The sequence below is a fragment of the Mauremys mutica genome, chromosome 8 (assembly GCF_020497125.1).
Source record: "Mauremys mutica isolate MM-2020 ecotype Southern chromosome 8, ASM2049712v1, whole genome shotgun sequence".
In the NCBI taxonomy this organism is placed as follows: domain Eukaryota; kingdom Metazoa; phylum Chordata; order Testudines; family Geoemydidae; genus Mauremys; species Mauremys mutica.
The window spans coordinates 107,458,519-107,476,253 of NC_059079.1; the positions used below are offsets into that span (position 1 = coordinate 107,458,519).

General features: G+C 42.8%; 1 protein-coding gene across 16 annotated transcripts in view; it reads left to right on the forward strand.

The window, feature by feature from the left end:
* Positions 1–17,735, forward strand: part of SGCD (sarcoglycan delta) — a 477,745-nt gene that overhangs the window by 156,128 nt on the left and 303,882 nt on the right. For 5 of the 16 annotated variants that reach the window (XM_045026052.1, XM_045026057.1, XM_045026063.1 and 2 more), the window contains one exon: positions 10,393–10,426. The exons of 8 other annotated variants lie outside the window; for them this stretch is intronic. The gene's annotated coding sequence lies outside the window, so the exon portion shown is untranslated. 3 more of the 16 variants (XM_045026050.1, XM_045026058.1, XM_045026062.1) reach the window with 3 other exon arrangements.

The window sequence follows — 17,735 nt, forward strand, 5'->3', positions numbered from 1 at the left end:
TGCATGAGGCCATTTGAAAGCTTCAAGGCACTGCCAAGAGTTGCAGACTGTTTACAAATGAGTCATTTCTCAGCCCAGTGCTGCAATAAGCAGCCTCTGGTATAGAAAATGGCATCCCTTAGGACAAACCAGATGTTAAGGTTCCAAGTTAAGCTGATGAGAGGAAGGGCATTCTGAGTTAAGGCTTTTGCTCTGCTTTGATGCAGCAGTTCTAGAAATGTGCCGGCTGTGCTTCTGGTAGGTTTGTCCCCAGCACTTTGCAACAAGCTCTCCTGTTCCCCCTACTCTAAATGAGTGAGAGAGACTCAGGAGTGCCACATCATCATCTGCTTATAGGGGTAGCAGCTCAGATCCCAACCCCGCCTGGGAGTTGCAGGTGACACCTCTGTGACTGTCCCAATGCTCTCCGTCCTGTGCGGAGCAGGATAGCAAGTTTAGGACTCAAACTTGGATCTCTGTGCACAGTGGTGATGGCAGCTGTTACCATTAATAGTTAATGTGTAGAGAGCACGCTGAATACATAACACCCTATGTAAGTGCTACGTGTTATTTTATTATTAGGCTACTTGTCTGGTCTGTTCTTGGCTCAGATTATCACATCCTCCATGTGGCTGTAGCATATTGGCGCAGTACAGTACTAGGAGGTTAGCCGGAAGTGACTAATATCATGGCGAATACAAGGCACTGAAACAAAGCCGTCCAGTGGTTCACACTGTGGAGGTATTGTTCAAATACAGCAGACCTTGCTCGGTCCTTACCCAGAGCTGGATTGATCCCTTGCTTATATCCCGAATAAGAGGATGGAACATAGCTTCATGTCCCAGAGGATCCCAGGGAAGGAATTGTCATAATTCCTTCTCTAGTTCCCCCTTGCTCCCAGCAGGCAGTAAGATGTAATTTACTGGGTGCAATTTACTTCCTTCTGGCATCAGCTCAGCTCCTGACTGGAGTATTGGGAGGGAGCAGTCATTGCTCCACCCAATTGCTACCCCTCTCCTTCCACATGCTCATATTGGGAAAGTAGCAGCCCTGAATAGTCTGCTGTCCTGCCCCTCCCCCTCCCCCTCCCCCCCGAGACTCATGAGCTGTCCATGCATTGCCAAACCTTGGGGTGATGTCATATGCCCCTTTATTCACCTGTGTGGCCATGCTGGGCTGAGGTACAAATGAGCCTTCAGGACAAAACTCCCTACGGGATAGTGTACCGAGCACTGTAACAGTACCTGAACTGTGTGCATCTATCATATGGATGCAGTGTTGGTCTAGCCGTGTTGGTCCCAGGATAGAGAAAGAGCTCTGTGTAAAAGCTTCTATTTCACTAACAGAAGCAGATATTCTCTCATGCACCTCGGCTTTTTCCATCATATGGAGCCATTCCTGGGTGATTATAGCACAGCAGAAGAATCAAATGTTCGGGCGTAAAGAACTCAAGACTTAAAAAAGTCAGTGTCATTAGTAACTCTGCTATTTTACTGTGCATTTGGCTTAAAACAGCAGAATGGAACAATGCAAAGTAAGACGTTAATGCCATTTTCGTTTCACTGGGGGAAAAAAAAAAGCTAGATGCTAAAGTGAACCTGACTATAAAAACATTTAAAACAACCAAAACACTATTCTATTTCTCCAACCAAAAATTCAGAAACAAAAAAAGAAGTAGCAGCCATCCAAACAGAACAATGCTTTCAAATAGTTCCGCTCAGATTCAAGGAGGCGAAGCACAGAGTTTAAAACGCAGACGCTGGTGAGGCCCTTTCCCTGAATGCCGCAGCTCTGTGTGAGAGTGTGCTGCATAGTAATGCAGGATCAAACCACGCTGGGTGGCATTTACACAAAGCTTTCCTTTTCTTAGCTTAGAAAAGCCTGCCCATAGATAAGCTGAGTGAATGTAGCATGCGAAACATTCCAAATTCTAGTAAGTATAAATGGGGGGAGGGGCTGTTTTCCCATTCCAGGGCCCTTCTCTCCAGTTACATTCACGTTCATCAAGGGAATGTCCTAAAGGCACGTGTTGGAATTATGTCTTGTCGTCTTTGTACCGTGTCTGTATAATGGTTGGCGCAATGTGGCCTTGGCCTTGACCTTGTGGTGGCGTCTTGTTGCCACAATTTAGATGTTTCTGAATATATCCTTATGCTCTGTTTGACCCCACCCTTAAGCAAGAAAAACAAAAGAAAATAGGAGATGAGCTCTACATTAACGTGGCAGTACAGATTCAAGTTCAGGAATGCAGGAGCCTGATCCAAAGTCAGTGGGAGTTCATTGACTACAGACAGTGAGCTTTGGAATAGGGCTCTGGTCCCTGCATGGCTTTGATTCTAACTCCACCTGGTTGTAGTTACTTGATTAGGCAGGAGTGCGTATTCTCCACTTTAATTAAGACATTATTCGTGTAATCCATTTTTTCTAAGTGGAAGTTTAATAAAATAATTGGAATGACATGATGGGCATGTTTAGATAACCCTCCTGTTATATAAAGTGAGGTTCTTCAAAGGAAACGTATTGCAAGGTGCTCCTTAAACTTTTCTTTTGTATTACCCTCTGGATTACTCTGATATCTCCGTTGTTTGATATGTTAATGAAATATTTTCCTCGATCAGGACTCACTGCTCCAGTGCTTAAAATTTTTTTGTTAGGAGTTAATGCCCATCCAGCCCAGTTTTACTACTTCAGAACGGGAATCCCCTTTCTCTAACTGTATTTCTTCCCTTGAATGGAAGCCTCACATTTTTATAGATTTTTTTTGGTGTGTTTAATAACACTTGTAGCTTTATACTAATATTTGTTGAAAATACTTTCCTGTTACCCCTGATTTATCTAAAAACAACTGTAAAACAGGATTTATTTTACTGAGTTATTAGGTTTGTTTAATTTTGGATTGTTTTAGGATTATTTCAGATATGTGAGGATTATTTTGTTTTAGAAATGTATATCAAAGCCCATCAAGGTAAATGCAATATGCACAACCTTAACCCCACCCTTAGTTAACATTGAAATGACTATCCTCCTTGTCAAAGGCCCGGGTTCAGGAAACCATTGCTATTCAGGAAAACATTTAGGCACATGTTTAATTTTAAGCATGCTCTTAAACGTGTGCTTAAGTGCTTTTATGGATTGGAGCCTGGGTCAGGGGCATTATCCAGCAAGATTTCAGTAACATCAGTGTAGTATGTGCTAGTCTTAATTAAATGGTGGATAGTAGTGATGATATGCACAGCCATTATTTGAATAGAATGAACTATATCTTCAAATCCCTGCTTGCCATTATCCCAGAATCAGGAAATCTGCAGCAGTTATCTGGACCCAATCATGCAGTTTTCACAGAGGCAAAATGTTCATTGAATCCCCTGGACTCGTGTCTCAGGACTGCGGGGCTAGGCGTACGTGGTGCTAAATTACAACAATCTAGCTCTAACTCTTTTCTTATTCAGTACTAGGTGAAATCCCATGCTGTCACATGGGTGTAATTTGTAGGGTGTAAAAAAGTGAAAAATGTCTGAGAACTTAAACATTGGACATTAACAGACATCACAAATCCCAGTGATGATTGGACCTGGTGATATTTTAAACAAAAAGATGTCTCAGCGATGCTTTGCAGCTGTTTTCTTTCCTTCACACTGACTCAACAGATATTCTAGGTTCAGAGTGACAATCCTGGAATCTTACTACATAGATCATGCTGCAGGGGCAGTTTTATTTTTGATGCTTTGAAATTATTAAGGAAATAGGTTTAATAGGAGCTTTGGTTATATTTACAATAAAGCTTCAGTCACTCTTGTAACTTTTTAAATAGCACTGCAAAAAATGTGCTGGCAGCAAAGCGAAAATATTATTGGTCGATGTCTTCAGAGCATACAATGCCCCTGCGCAGACACACTAATGCAGCAGGGCCTCATAAAAATTAGATGAAAATTAAAACTAATGCCTTGTAAAGAGAAGCACGCAGGAGGCTGTAATTTAGTAGTTCACTGCCATGTGCCCCTTATCTCTGTAATAACACCGGTAATCTGGTATTATTACCAGACTCAGTCTCTCGCCGTGAAGGGCTTTCATAGATCTTATGGGTGCACTTTCATTACATCGGCTGGTTGGTGTTCCTCTACACAATATCCTTACAAATGCACCCAGCTCAGCCTCGGAACACGTGGGCAGCAATTAACAGCATGGAGCAAAGTACAACATTTAGGTTAAAGGAGTACGTCTGCATTCCCCTCTCCCATGCTGACCAAACAGCAAATGAAATTTGACTCTCTTGGGCTACTTCCTCAGACCAAAGTCCTGGACAGACAGACAGAGGTCTTGCAACATGCCTCAAAAGTCAACAGCCTTGTGCGTGGTCAGGCCAATAGTGGGAGTGAATTCCAGGGTCCAGGAATTTGTGCCCTACCGAAATGAGAGGACAGCTTGGGGATTTGGATGCCCGATTCCAATTCATTTTAATGGAATCAGTTGTCCGAATCCCTTAGGTAGCTTTGAAATTCTCAGCCAAAAATGTCTTTATAGGGATAGGCCCAAACCAAAACCCAGCTCAGAAGACTTCTGACCCTTGAGAAGTTCTTGGTGTTGCTGGCCCTTATCACTGTGATGGTCTGAAACTAACCCCAGCATCCACATGCTCCTGAACATTGAGAAAGTTGAGGTCCAGAGATGAACTTCCTGGCTCCAATCCATCTCCATGTTTTTCTGTCTCATCTGTGAGCTGTCCTATATTATTGTGTGGTTGGACTAACTGACAGAGACAGATATTTTGCGATTAGAAGCCCTCCATCGTGTGACGTCGCTGCTGTGTTCCACACCTACATGCCATCTACCTCTGGGGGCTCAAGAAACTTCTCTTCTATCATGCTTCATACAGCATTACAATGTGTAGAAAAAGCTGAACATTGCAGGCCAGATGCTGCTGCTTTCCTTTTATCAGCTCTGAGAGTAGTTTCACCCCTGGGATGTCACTTTGCTCCTGTTAACTGATGCATGACGGTAAACGCTTCCAGTTCCTTTTCAGTCCTCTTGGCCTCCTGGCACAGACGGCATTGTTTGTAAAGGATTGTTTCTGTATTCTGTTCTCTATAGGTACTTATACTGTGCTCATCACCGTAGTATCTGAGTGCCTTCCAGTGCATTAAGCAACATGATCACACATCTCTCGCATTTCGTTTGTTCTCAGCCTCTCCCCAGAGGGAGAAGCAGGTGCTTGTGTCTTGTTTTGGTAGGGTTTTTTGTTTTTCCTTTATCTAAATGTACGCGTTGCTATATATTCATGTCGGAGAAAGCAAGGTCAGAGAAATGTGCCCTGCACTTCGACCCGAACCTGGGAAAGTTCAGTCTCCTGCACAAAGCTATACCCTTGTAGTGTACTCACTGCTTGGATCCACCTTTTTTGTTTTTTTTCGTTGCAGTTGCAACACAGAAATAGGTAATGCTTTGTGTGTGTGTGTGTGTGATCCACTAAAACCTCCAAGACACTGAGATCTCCTTCCTCAGCAACAGCTGCTATGATTGAGGCCTTGCCTACTAGATCTTCATGTAATTAAACTGAGACCCTTACGTTGTCATTTTTCCTGGGGTCTGCAGTAGACACAGACATTTACAGGGGCTACTTTGGAGCAGAACTCTGCCCACCTTGAGTCTATTTTCCCATTTTCATGTTCGGTTGCTGCTCCTTTACTCTCTCCCCTACTCAGAAGGAGGAATTTTTTGAGATTGGAAGGAAGAAGCAGTCCCTTGGGGTCTTGAACACAGAAAGGTTACAACTCAGACAATAATTTAGGTCAATTTAGATGCCGTGTGGGTTTGGTTTAAATAAACAGCGTTAACCTTTAGCTTGTTTGTAGAACTGAAACTGGATATGGGATTCGGCACGTTGGCAGAGCTGTGTGTGAAATTCGTACTGTTCCTGCCAGTGTTACTGTGGATAAATAGATCTCTTCATTCTTCAGGGCTGTCAAGACAGCATCTTTCACAAGTACTAAAAAAAAAAGAAAAGTTTTATTTTCTACAGCAGCCAGCCAGGTCTGTAAGAAAGGGTTTCCTGTTTTTGCAGATGGCCTTGAATTTGCCAGTCAGCGCCTTGTGCCTTGCAACCCGCTTCTATCAACTAGACTTTTGATCTTACTCGGAGGACTTCATGGGTATGTAGTTGCCCAGCTAAAACTGCAGGGAGACTTCACCTAACCAATGACCGCCTAAAATGAAAAATGAAAATACATTTGAGCATCTCTTCATGTGTTGTTACCTTGCCCCTTGTTTCAGCCAGAGGCAGTAGTCGTGTACTCTTCGGTGAGTCTGTTCTTCCAGTATTTATGGCTTAGGAGATAATTTCATTAGATTTTCTCTATCAACCCAGTTTACAGGCCAAAGACGTTTGGACATGTTTTAGATAAGCAGCCAAGGCGTAATTGTGGCCCAGTGGGCAGGGAAATGGACTGGGTGTGGCCCAGGTCTGTCCCCAGTTCTTCCCCTGCCAAACTGCAAGAACTTAGGCAAATCCCTTCACCTCCCTACTGCTCTGTTTTCTCAGCTATGAAATGTGCTTACGTTCCTTTGCAAAGTGCTTTGAGACCTACAAGTGAAAAGTGCTCCATGAGAGCTTGGTATTATCCAAACTGGTGACCACATAGCTGAACGGAAGCGTGAAGTTCACCCTCACTTAGCTCTGACCTTGGGGTGGAAATGGCTCTTTTGTCATTCCTGAACCACATGTACAAGCAAACACCCAGTCTGCTGCAAATTATCTGTAAGCCAGTAAACCCATGATGTTTAAACCTGAAGCTAAGCTCCTTGCAGAGGATCCTTGCACATCCTTTCTCTGGGAAATCTTTCTGGGTGTATTATTTCATGTTTTGTGCCAGAAGGATTGCCGAGAGAGATCCACTCCATTTCCCTCTCCATAAACATATTGTCCCAATCTCTGGCATTGAACCAAAAATTGTCAGCTTTCCTATCTGCAGACAGATTGTGCTGCCACGTCTCTGCCGAAGGAAGTAAGGAAAGGAAAAACAAGATGATTCTTGCACAGAACAATAGAGATGAAAGACATTTTGTGGTATTTGGCACTGCAAACTTGGGGTGTGCTGACCACTGACAGCATAATTATTAGGTGACTAACTCACTCCTAAGTAAAGTAACCCTCGGAAGAAGGCAAATCTCTTATCCTCTGTTGAATAGTGATATATTCCTTATGCAGACTGAGACTGATTCAAAGCCTGTTGAAGTCACTGGAAAGACTGTTAATGAATTCATTGACTTTTGGATCACACTCTATGACCACCCTAATCCTGTGCTAGCAAAGTCAATTGGAGTTTTGCCATTGACTTCGATGGGGACATGATCTGAGCCTTGTGTACTGGTGATTTTTATAAACAATCTTTCCTACTTATTACATTACAGTGAAAGCTTTAAAAGCAGCAAAGAGTCCTGTGGCACCTTATAGACTAACAGACGTATTGGAGCATGAGCTTTCGTGGGCATCTGATAAAGTGGGGATTCACCCACGAAAGCTCATGCTCCAATACGTCTGTTAGTCTATAAGGTGCCACAGGACTCTCTGCTGCTTTTACAGATCTAGACTAACACGGCTACCCCTCTGATAAGTAAAAGCTTTGTTATCCGGCATGTCAGGGAAAGGTGGGGTGCAGGTAAGTGATAAATTCCGGTTAACTAAGAGGGGAGGGAGTTTGGGTGCAGGAGGGGGCTCGGGACAGAGGGTTGGGGTGTGGGAGGGGGTGTAGGGTGCCAGATCCAGGCGACGCTAATCTCGGGTAGCTCCCCACAAGTGGCGACATGTCCCTGCTGCACCTGGCCAATGGGAGCTGTGAAGCCGGCACTCGGGGCGGGGCAGCGCACAGAGCTACCTAGCTGCGCCTCCGCCTAGCAGCAGCAGGGACATGTTGCTGTTTGCAGGGAGCTGCCCGAGGTGAGTGTCCCCAGATCAAGCACCCCACACCCCCTCCCAGAGCCCACGGCCCACACCCTCTCCCGCACTCTGAACCCCTTGTGACCATTCCTCTGCCTAGGAGCAGCAGGGACATGTCACCGCTTCCGGGGAGCCACGCTGAGCCACGTGGGGAGCCTGCCGGCCCCTCGCCAACCAGATTATAAACCGGGCTTTCAGTGAAGATCAGAAATGCCAGTTCATAGCGCTTTCCGGTTGGTAAAGTGCCAAGTAACACCGCTTTTCCTGTTCTCTGATGAGTTCCATTGCATGTTTTCCAATTTCTCTTTTGACACCACATACAGTAATTTGGGAAGCACAAGAATGAATCATTCTGGATCTAAACAGGTTGACTGTGGTTTTTTAAAAGTGCTCAGCACTGGTCTAACTCTGTTCCCTTTGACATCAGTGGTGAAAAACTCCCATTGGCTTAAAGCTAGCAGAATTAGGCTAAATGCTTTAGAAATTCCCAATCCTCTTTGTGTACTTTGGAGCAAACTCATCAGTGATATATATGATCAGTTTCACTCCATTGATTTCACTACTGTAGCACCAGGGCAGAATTTGTCCTTTAGTTTGGCGTTAGACTTACCAAATGAACATCCTCTCCTTCAGAAAATGAAATGAATTATTAATTTAGCAAACAACGAATTATGAGAAGGGTAATAGCAAATACCCAAGAGACTTTTGTTTCCATTTTAATCATCTAAGGTATTAGTATGTAAGACTACTACTCAATTACTCTATTAAAATTATGCGTTTGGTCCTAAAAAGAAATGCTCGGTAACTTCTCTAAGTGTTCTCCGTGCTGCTAATTTATTGTACCATCCCGTCCATACTTCAGAACGGCACTGGGGTCTCCAGTGGATTGAGCTTGGGGTTTGGGGTCTTAGTTCTCAACCCGATCCTGCCAAATCTTGGGTGTGTGGCCTTAGGCCAGTCACTTAGGACCAATTGTTTAAGGGTGGCCACTGATTTTGGGGGCTTCCTTTTTAAATCTCCCTTCGTTGCTGTATCCTGGGCCTCTTATTAAAGTTAATGGGACCACAGGGCCTTTGCACTGCTGAAAATCATCAAGCCCAAGCAGACTCAAATTAGGGGGCACAAAAACTAGTGGCAAATAGTGACAGTTTTTTGAAAATTCAGGCTTCAAACTCTGTGCCTCAGTCTCTCCATCTGTAAAATGTGACTACCAAACTCATGGGTACGTGATGACCTGAGTGATCATTGGAGTTACTAGATGGTGCTAGAGCAGGGGTCGGCAACCTTTCAGAAGTGCTGTGCCGAGTCTTCATTTATTCACTCTGATTTAAGGATTTGCGTGCCAGTCATACATGCTAATGTTTTTAGAAGGTCTCTTTCCATCAGTCTATAATATATAACTAAACTATTGTTGTATGTAAAGTAAATAAGGTTTTTAAAATGGTTAAGAAGCTTCATTTAAAATTAAATTAAAATGCAGAGCCCCCCTGACTGGTGGCCAGAACCCAGGCAGTGTGAGTGCCACTGAAAATCAGCTCACGTGCCGCCTTCGGTGCCGTGCCATAGGTTGCCTACCCCTGTGCTAGAGCATGCTCAGTATTGCTGAACTAATACAAGTGCCTGGGATCCATCCTTGCTGTTAGCTAGAAGGACCTGGAATGCAGAAGGTGTTCTAGCTGTATGGGTGCTGATGCTTTGGCTTTTAGTCCCTTCTCTGATGAGGAGGAGCGAGGCTGAGGACAAAAAAGCATCACTCATCCCCCTCTGTGCAATAGGAGCAACAGGAGGAAACACTGTATCTGAGTTCTCCTTTACACTGTGCTTTTCTTTCCCCTTGCTCACTGCAGAGATGCATGCCGGTAGAGCGTGGCCACCGTGCATAACCTGGGGAGAGACGAAACCAGACTTGGGCATAAGGTGCTTGGGGAGACATGGTAACCAGTCCCTCATCCACATTCTCTCCCTTCAGCCTCCTAGCTGGGGGAGAATCAAAGGGCCCACAGGAGTGAGAGCAGGAAAGTACACAGATGTGTAGATGTAACTGCCATATGTCACAGGACATTGTGAGGACTGATTATTGGTTAATTTGTACAGTGCTGTGAAAATGTAACTCGCCAGCTACTTTCACTCTTCCAAACCAAAGTTGCAGAGGCCGAGTGTGGTGTTAACACCACCATAGCAGGATGACCTCTCTCTTAGTAACAATGAAGCTCCGAGCAGGACAGGAATTGCCTAGGTAAATAATGAGGAGGTTTGTTGTTAATAAAGAACTACTAAATTAAGAGCTAGCAGAAACTGTGAAGATTTCTTACCAGGGTACAGGGATTCATTATTATCTGATCTGTGCCTGTGACATGCTGCCAGGTAGAATAAGATATTACCTCATAGTAATCACCTTCCAATAGCCTATAATGGCAGGGAATACCAGTATCATAAGTTTGGTGAATGCAGCAATTTATTTTGAATGTTCTTTCCTCCTTCAGGTTGTTGTGACTGGCTACATCTGTCATGTAGCAGGTATGTAATTAAAAAGCATGCTAAGGATGAATGTTCTCATTTTCAGAATTTATGCTTGTATAGATCATTACGTTATTTTCAACAGGTAACAGCATTGTGTTCTTGAAGATTTTAAGTAAGCTTCCTCCTACATAACTGTGTCATGCTCTGAAAATAGAATGCCTCCTCACTGGCAGGCTTTTTGTGGTGGTGTTTAGCTGTGTTGATCCTAGAACATGAGAGACAAGGTGGGTGAGGTTAATGCCTTTTATTGGGCCAATTTCTGTGGGTGAAAGAGACAAGCTTTAGCTATACACAGAGCTCTTCCTCATGCATGTTTTTATTGGAAACTTAATTTTTATATTAAATGAAGTAAATGCAGTGTAAATGTAGTAAAAGCTGGAATTGGATGTTAAAATAGGTGATTTACTAATATATGAGCGAGATTGTCAGGAGTCTCTTAGGTGAACAGACCATTTGATATGTCCGTGAAGACTCTGGGAGTTTCAGTGTAAAAATGGAAATGAACATGGCACAGTTTCTAGCTCTGGAAAGGAATTCTCAGATTTAGTGGAACTTTTAAGTTTTATTAGACTGGGGAACTCATTGCTACAAGGTATCATTGAGCCCAAGTGCTTAATAGGATTCAGTAAGGGATTGGAAACTTAAATGGATAATGAGAACATCCAACTCATGGTAGTAAGAATTCAAAGAAAAAAGTTTGGAAATAGTGTAAATCCTCATGCTTCGGGGTGTAAACCTGTTCTCTGAGTAATTGAGGGTCAGCGAGAAGCTTTTCCAGTGGTTAGGTTATTCTGTAAGTGCCTGCTACAGAGTTTTTTGAACCTTTCCCTGAAGCGTCTGGTTTTGATCACTGTCAGAGACAGGGTACTAGACTAGACAGATCATTGCTTTAATCTGGTGTATGGCATAACCTATAAAGGCATACAGCAAGACAATCCAACTTGTTGATCTCCTATGTCCTGTGCGTTTCTTTTCACCTGCCTTCTTATCCATAGTAGTCAGGCTGTTACTCTGCCTATCAATGCAGGGTTCAAGATTTTTTATACAAACAACAGATGTTAGCCACAATGAGTGTTGTAGGCCTATCACAATTATATCACCTTTCACAGTTTTGTCACCAAGACTGCTAAGTTGTCCTACCTGTTCTTAGAATGGTGATCTTATCAGATAAGAGGATCCTACACTTATCTGTCTCTATATATGTATATATGATAAAGAGTATTCAGCTATCAACTGGAGAGGGTCTTGTAGCAAAAATCACTGAAGCCCTGAGAATTCTATCTAGTTAAATCATTTGAGAGAAGTCATCCAGATGGCATATAGATAGGGCACTGAGAATTCAGACTGACCCCTTAAAGTCCCGTAGAATGTGGGGTGTAGCCAGGTACCAATTTGTATTAAGTAGGCACTTTTTTGTAAATTTCTGTGGATCTTCCAATACAGCCTAATTATGGCTACAGAATGATAAAAGTTTTCAGGGGTGGAGAGGTTATATGAGGAGAGGTTATATGTTTATATTCATTAGAAAGGAAGACATTAAGAAGGGTCATTACTAAGGTGTATAAAAATCCAAATGGTACAGAGAAAATTTATGCTACTGGAATATTCAAGAGGGCAAAGGCTCAAAAATGATAAGATGGTAGTAGGGAAACCAAGATGGTGGATTGACTGGAAGTTCAGATGCCTGAAAAAGAGGCATCTGATGCAGTTCTCAATGAGGAATGTGGGTTATGCTGATTTTTGGGAGTAACATGGGACAGGTTATGAAATAGAGAAGTTATAAGCAAGGGAAAATAGCATATTGCAAATGGACAATGTCTCACTTAAATATTTCTGAGCAACCTGGATTTGAGCATTTTTCGCCGCCACACAAGGAGATCAGAAATTAAATAAATTAATAAAAGGAGGCGAGGTATCCTGTCTGAAGTTGAAACTAAGCATGAGATATAAGATGATGGTTTTAAAAAAATCACCCATGTTCTAAATGCCTTTGCATCATTATGGTTGTAATTATTACAGTGGAATCTAAAGGCTATGACTTAGATCAGTACCATTGGGATGGGCACTGGGGACTTCACTTTAACTATAAAGGATACTCCGCTGGGATCTAGAAAGAAAGCAACCATTGAACCGAGAGCTGATGGGGGCCTGGTTGGTCATAATCACATTAAGGGGACAGTTGAAAATCAGTATGATTCTGATTAATGAGCTTCTGCTCACTGGGGATTGCATTTCGACTCACAGAGAGATACAGCCAGAGAGCCACAAAATAGCATCTCTCTCTCAGCCTGAACTCAATAACCCTAACCACACCATCCTCACAGTGTGAGGTTTCTACTTGCTCCTACAGAAAGCTACATCTGTAAAAGCAGCAAAGAATCCTGTGGCACCTTATAGACTAATAGACATTTTGGAGCATGAGCTTTCGTGGGTGAATACCCACTTCGTCGGATGCAAGTACATCCGACGAAGTGGGTATTCTACATCTGTTACTCAGCATAATTAAAGGCTGGTAACTCGGGCTGGTCACTCGCTTCACTTTCTCTGGAGGCATAATGCTCAGTGAACTCTCTCTAAACAATAAGGGCCAGGTTTTTAAAGTTATTTAGGTGCCTTAAGTTGCAGATAGGCACATAGTGGGATCTAAAACATTGCCTAGGTGCCCAATTCCTTTTAAAACCTGGCCCTAGGAGCCTGATTATCCATTGTTGTGCATAGTGTGCAGTCATTTACACCAGTGCAAAGAGAGCGCAAAATGCACCAGACTGGAAGGGTAGTGCCTTGCATACACATTACACTCATTTTGCATTGTTATAAATAACTATCCAAGATGCAGGGCAGTGGAGAATCAGCCCCTAGGACCTAAGATAAATCCATTAAATGGTTATTCCTGTAAATATGCTTCTTATTTCTTTGATACATTGTCTGGAAAATGAAAAGAAATCCAGTAAATGAACAAATGCAAACCCTTCTGCCAGTGGCATTGCGCTAACATGTGTTTTCATTTCAGGCCATTGTCTACTTCCCCGGTTTCTTTTAATAAACGTCCTACAAATGTTCATCCAGAATTCATTCAAGATTTAAAGCTGAAGCTTTGCTGCTCAACAGAATGATAGTTAGCATTTCAGTCACTGTAGCTGAACACAAAATACGTCACTAGTTTCTGGCTCCATTAAGGATTCTAAGTGAGAGACTGCAATCCTAGAGCAGGACGCAATTATTTGTAGATAATATGTATTGAACTGCAAGATCCGCCATGAAGGAAGTAGCAATAATCATTTAAGAAAGTGCATTCAGCTAAAGAGTGGAGAAGTTGACAAACTCCTGGGAAAGTTTTACTGGTACATCAGGGTTAGTGTAAAATTATCCCAGGGAAATATCACCATAGGATGCTCTTTTCAAAATTACTTGGGCTAGGTTGGGGTCCATTCTGTATATCTATATGGATGAGTAAGGGAGCCTACAGTACCCCATCTTACCCAGTGCTGACTGTCTATACCCTCAATAATTCCATGGGGGTGAAACAGCCTCCATAAGCTGCTATGTCCCTTCCACACAGGGCCTCTGAGCGGAAGAGAGTAGTGAGCAGGGGAGAACAGGAAAGTCTTAGCTCCATCCCCACAGCGTGCTAGCCAGTACAACTGCACTGACATGTGGGGGTGTCATACGCTGCTCCGGGGTGTAACATTGGTGTATGGTATGTCCTCCCCCGAGCGCTGGGAGGCACATTGTAATTTTCTGAGCTGCCCCATACTCCGTGTTCATGGCAAAGCCACTGTTGAGCCCAATATGATCAGACCCGAATATTAATGCATCCCTGAGAGGTATTACCGGCCTGGCAGTGGAGCACCTCATTACACTGCTTGTTGAGGTTCTGTCGGAATGTTCCTTATTTGTCAGTGGTTTCTCACCGAGCTGGTACAGATGAAAGCCTTGCTGAGTGGCGCTGCAGCCACTCAGCCAATGTACTTTTCATAATGGCATGAGCTAAAACAAGGGTGTCAGCCCACGAGACAGATTTGTTTTCAATGACTGTACTTTTTGCCTCTTCGTGGAAAAATAATACCTGATTTGATTTAAAGTTGTAGTTTTTTAAATCCATAGCAAGGAGTTGGGAACAAACTGTGGCCTAGCTGAGATCCAAACTGTGCTCTGTGGACAGGTGAAATTCATCCCAGTGCTGCAGGCCCTTATTTTGTGGGTGTAAGTGCGACTTAAGTGGTGCATGAGCCATGTTCTGGCTCTCTGCACCATTGTCAATTTCAACCATAGAGTTCTGGATCAGTTAAAGCAGAGAACATGCAAAGTATGAGGTGTGAGCAGGTGGAGTGTAACTGTAAACTGCCCCAGTACTGCTTAGTTAACTGGCCTGGGTGGGTGTTCAGCTGGAAGATGTGGTAAGCTCAGAAAAACATTGGGGTTTGGATGGTTAGTGAAGGAGAAATTTGTGGGATGCTACAAAGACTGAGTATTTGAGTGTATCTGAGTTAATTCTTCCACCTAGGAACTTAATGAAAGTATATAGGGAAACCGGACTTCAGAGCTGCTCAGGAAACTACCAACTATAGTTAGTTAATTGAGGGGGGTCGACAAATCAAGGTGAGAGGAATTGTTCTTGGTATATTTGAGGATACTGTGGGGCAGTCCCTTAAAATGGGATGTTGCCTACAATGTGTGGCCTTCTAAATTGGTTTCAAGGCATGTAAAAACTTAGGGGGGCTGCCTAGACAGTGGGGTCAACGTTTTCTAAAAGTGTGTGTGTGTGCATGCGTGCTCATGAACCACAGGGATTTACACAGGCGTATACTTATGCATAGCGTGATTCAGGAAGACACTGAAGCATGTGCTTAACTTTTACTCCAGTGGAACTTAAACCGGTAGATAAGTGCTTTCCTGGATAGGTTGTTTTCCTCAAGTGGTGTCCATGTGCACCACACATATGTATACACACACAGCTGGGGTCTGCATATGCTTCAACATGCGCACTTTAAAAAAAACCTTGGCCTGTATGTAGAGATTTTTTTTTAATAATTACCTATTTTTGTAAATGTCTTTTTATTTTCAGCTTAAATTGCCAAGTACAGCAGCACACTCCTCTGGCTCCTTTCTCTCTCTCCATCTCCAGTGGATTTACCGTAAAAGATCTTTGCCTCTGGCAGTAGCTTATACTTCAGTGGAGTATCACATGTGGGAAGCTTATCTAACATCATACAAAAATGTAATAAGTGGGTGGAGGGAAATCCGAGGGTAAGTCTTCAAAAAGTTCTCTGAAAGATATCGTGTTTTAACATGTATCAAGCTCTTGGATAAACACTGCAGACTAAACAGTCCAACATCGTGTTATGTGAGCACAAAATTTGTGTTCTGTAATAAACACGTCCATAGAACGCACCGAGTTGTTGCAATGATCCTGAGTTATAGCAAAATTAAAAGAGTTGTAATAACTTAGCTGGAAGAATTTGGCACTGTGATAGCTAAATTCTCCTGAATGCTCAGTGCATACTCAAAACCACTTACAAAGAACATTAAATATAAGTGACTTTTGTGAATCTTGCTGTAGAAAGACAGTGCAGCCCTACTCATAAACAAAAGCCACCGGAGGATTAAGTGGCTGGGTGGCAAACTTAAAGCATTGTGATATATTGTTGCTAAAAATAACACTTGCTAAACAATTATCTTCTGTTTGCTTCCCATTTTATATTAGTTGTTTGCCATATAGTATCAGCTTGCTTTAATAGAATCTATCCACTTCCAGTTCTTTATTTGTGATGTTATATGTGACATATGATTAAGCAACTAAGATACATATGATACACATGGTGTTCACTATAGCTGTACACATCTTCAGTATATGTGCTGCTATGATCAGATTACCTGCCAGGCTGCCAAACCCATGGGGGGACATACAGATGTGAGCAAAACCAGGCAAAACACTAGACAGATAACACAGAAAGCAGTAGCAGTGCTTGTGCCTTTTCAACGCACAGGTAGTTTATTGTGGCCATGAGTCAAACAGCAAGCAAGGTAAATTGTTCAATATGGGCGTGATCGAAATCCCAGTCAAGTCAAAGGAAAGACTCTCATTGACGTTGGTGAGCTTTGGATCAGGTCTACCAGCAGAAGATACAAAATACACATTTGGTGTTTGTGAACCAGTTGCCTTAATTTCTGTCTCATTTAACATGATCATCATTCTACCGCCTTCATTTGTGGGTTACATTTTGTGGGCACTGCGTTGAACTGTCAAGATGGTGAAACCTTAACATCACAAGTTGGCGTTTGTTGTTCAAACTTGCCTTCTGGTCCTTAATAATTTAGCAAAACAAATGGGCCCTTACGCATAAAGAAATGAACTCATACTGTCTGTTGCCTTAACTCGTAGGCATTGTGATGTTTACTTGTGAGTGTGTGCTGTGCTTCTTTTTTTTATTGAATTATTCAGTGCTGAGTGATATACATATGTCTACCCAGTTGGTGTCGGGAACAGTTTCCTGCACAGTTTATAAAGATATGTCAGACTTTTGACCTGGAGCACTTGTGCTGTCCATTGTATATAGAGAGAGACTTTCATCAAAACATCAGGTCAAAGAACCGCTATACTTTATAAATACATTTTTTTTATTCCATATCTGAGACGCAAACTTAGGGCTTGATTCGGATCTCTTACTGGTGAATATCATCAGTAACTCCACTGAAGTCAGTGAAGTTATACCTGTGTAAAGCTGGTGTGAGTTCAGAATCAGGCCCTTACTCCTTTTAATGTTGTTGTTTTAAATCTAATGCCTATATAAACACATTGGGAGCTTTTTAGAAGGGTTGTCCAGAGTGGGAAGTAAGAGATTTTGGCTCAGTTTGAGCCCCATGTTTATTTTCAGTGTTCAGCAATTGTTTGTATAAGTTTGGTGGAAGTATCTCATGACTTAGGTGCTTTAGAAGGAAAGAGTATAATTATGTCCATTATTTTCTTATCTCCAAGCATATGTAAGGTCAAAAGAAATTTGATTCCATTAGAAACACTTGAGGCTAGATTCTGCTGGGTGGTTTATGGGTACTCTTGGGACAAGAGGACGTAGGCAATCGATCCTCCCACAAACGACAGATTCACCTAATCTTTGAGAGATTGCTAGGAGGGAAGGCCTGTCTGGAACACCATGGCCCTGGGGGGATGTGGTCTGCCAGTATTCGGTTGGTGTCTTGCCCCCACCTACTAGATCAGGAGTGGGTAACCTATGGCACACGTGCTGATTTTCAGTGGCACTCACACTGCCCAGATCCTGGCCACCGGTCTGGGGGGCTCTGCATTTTA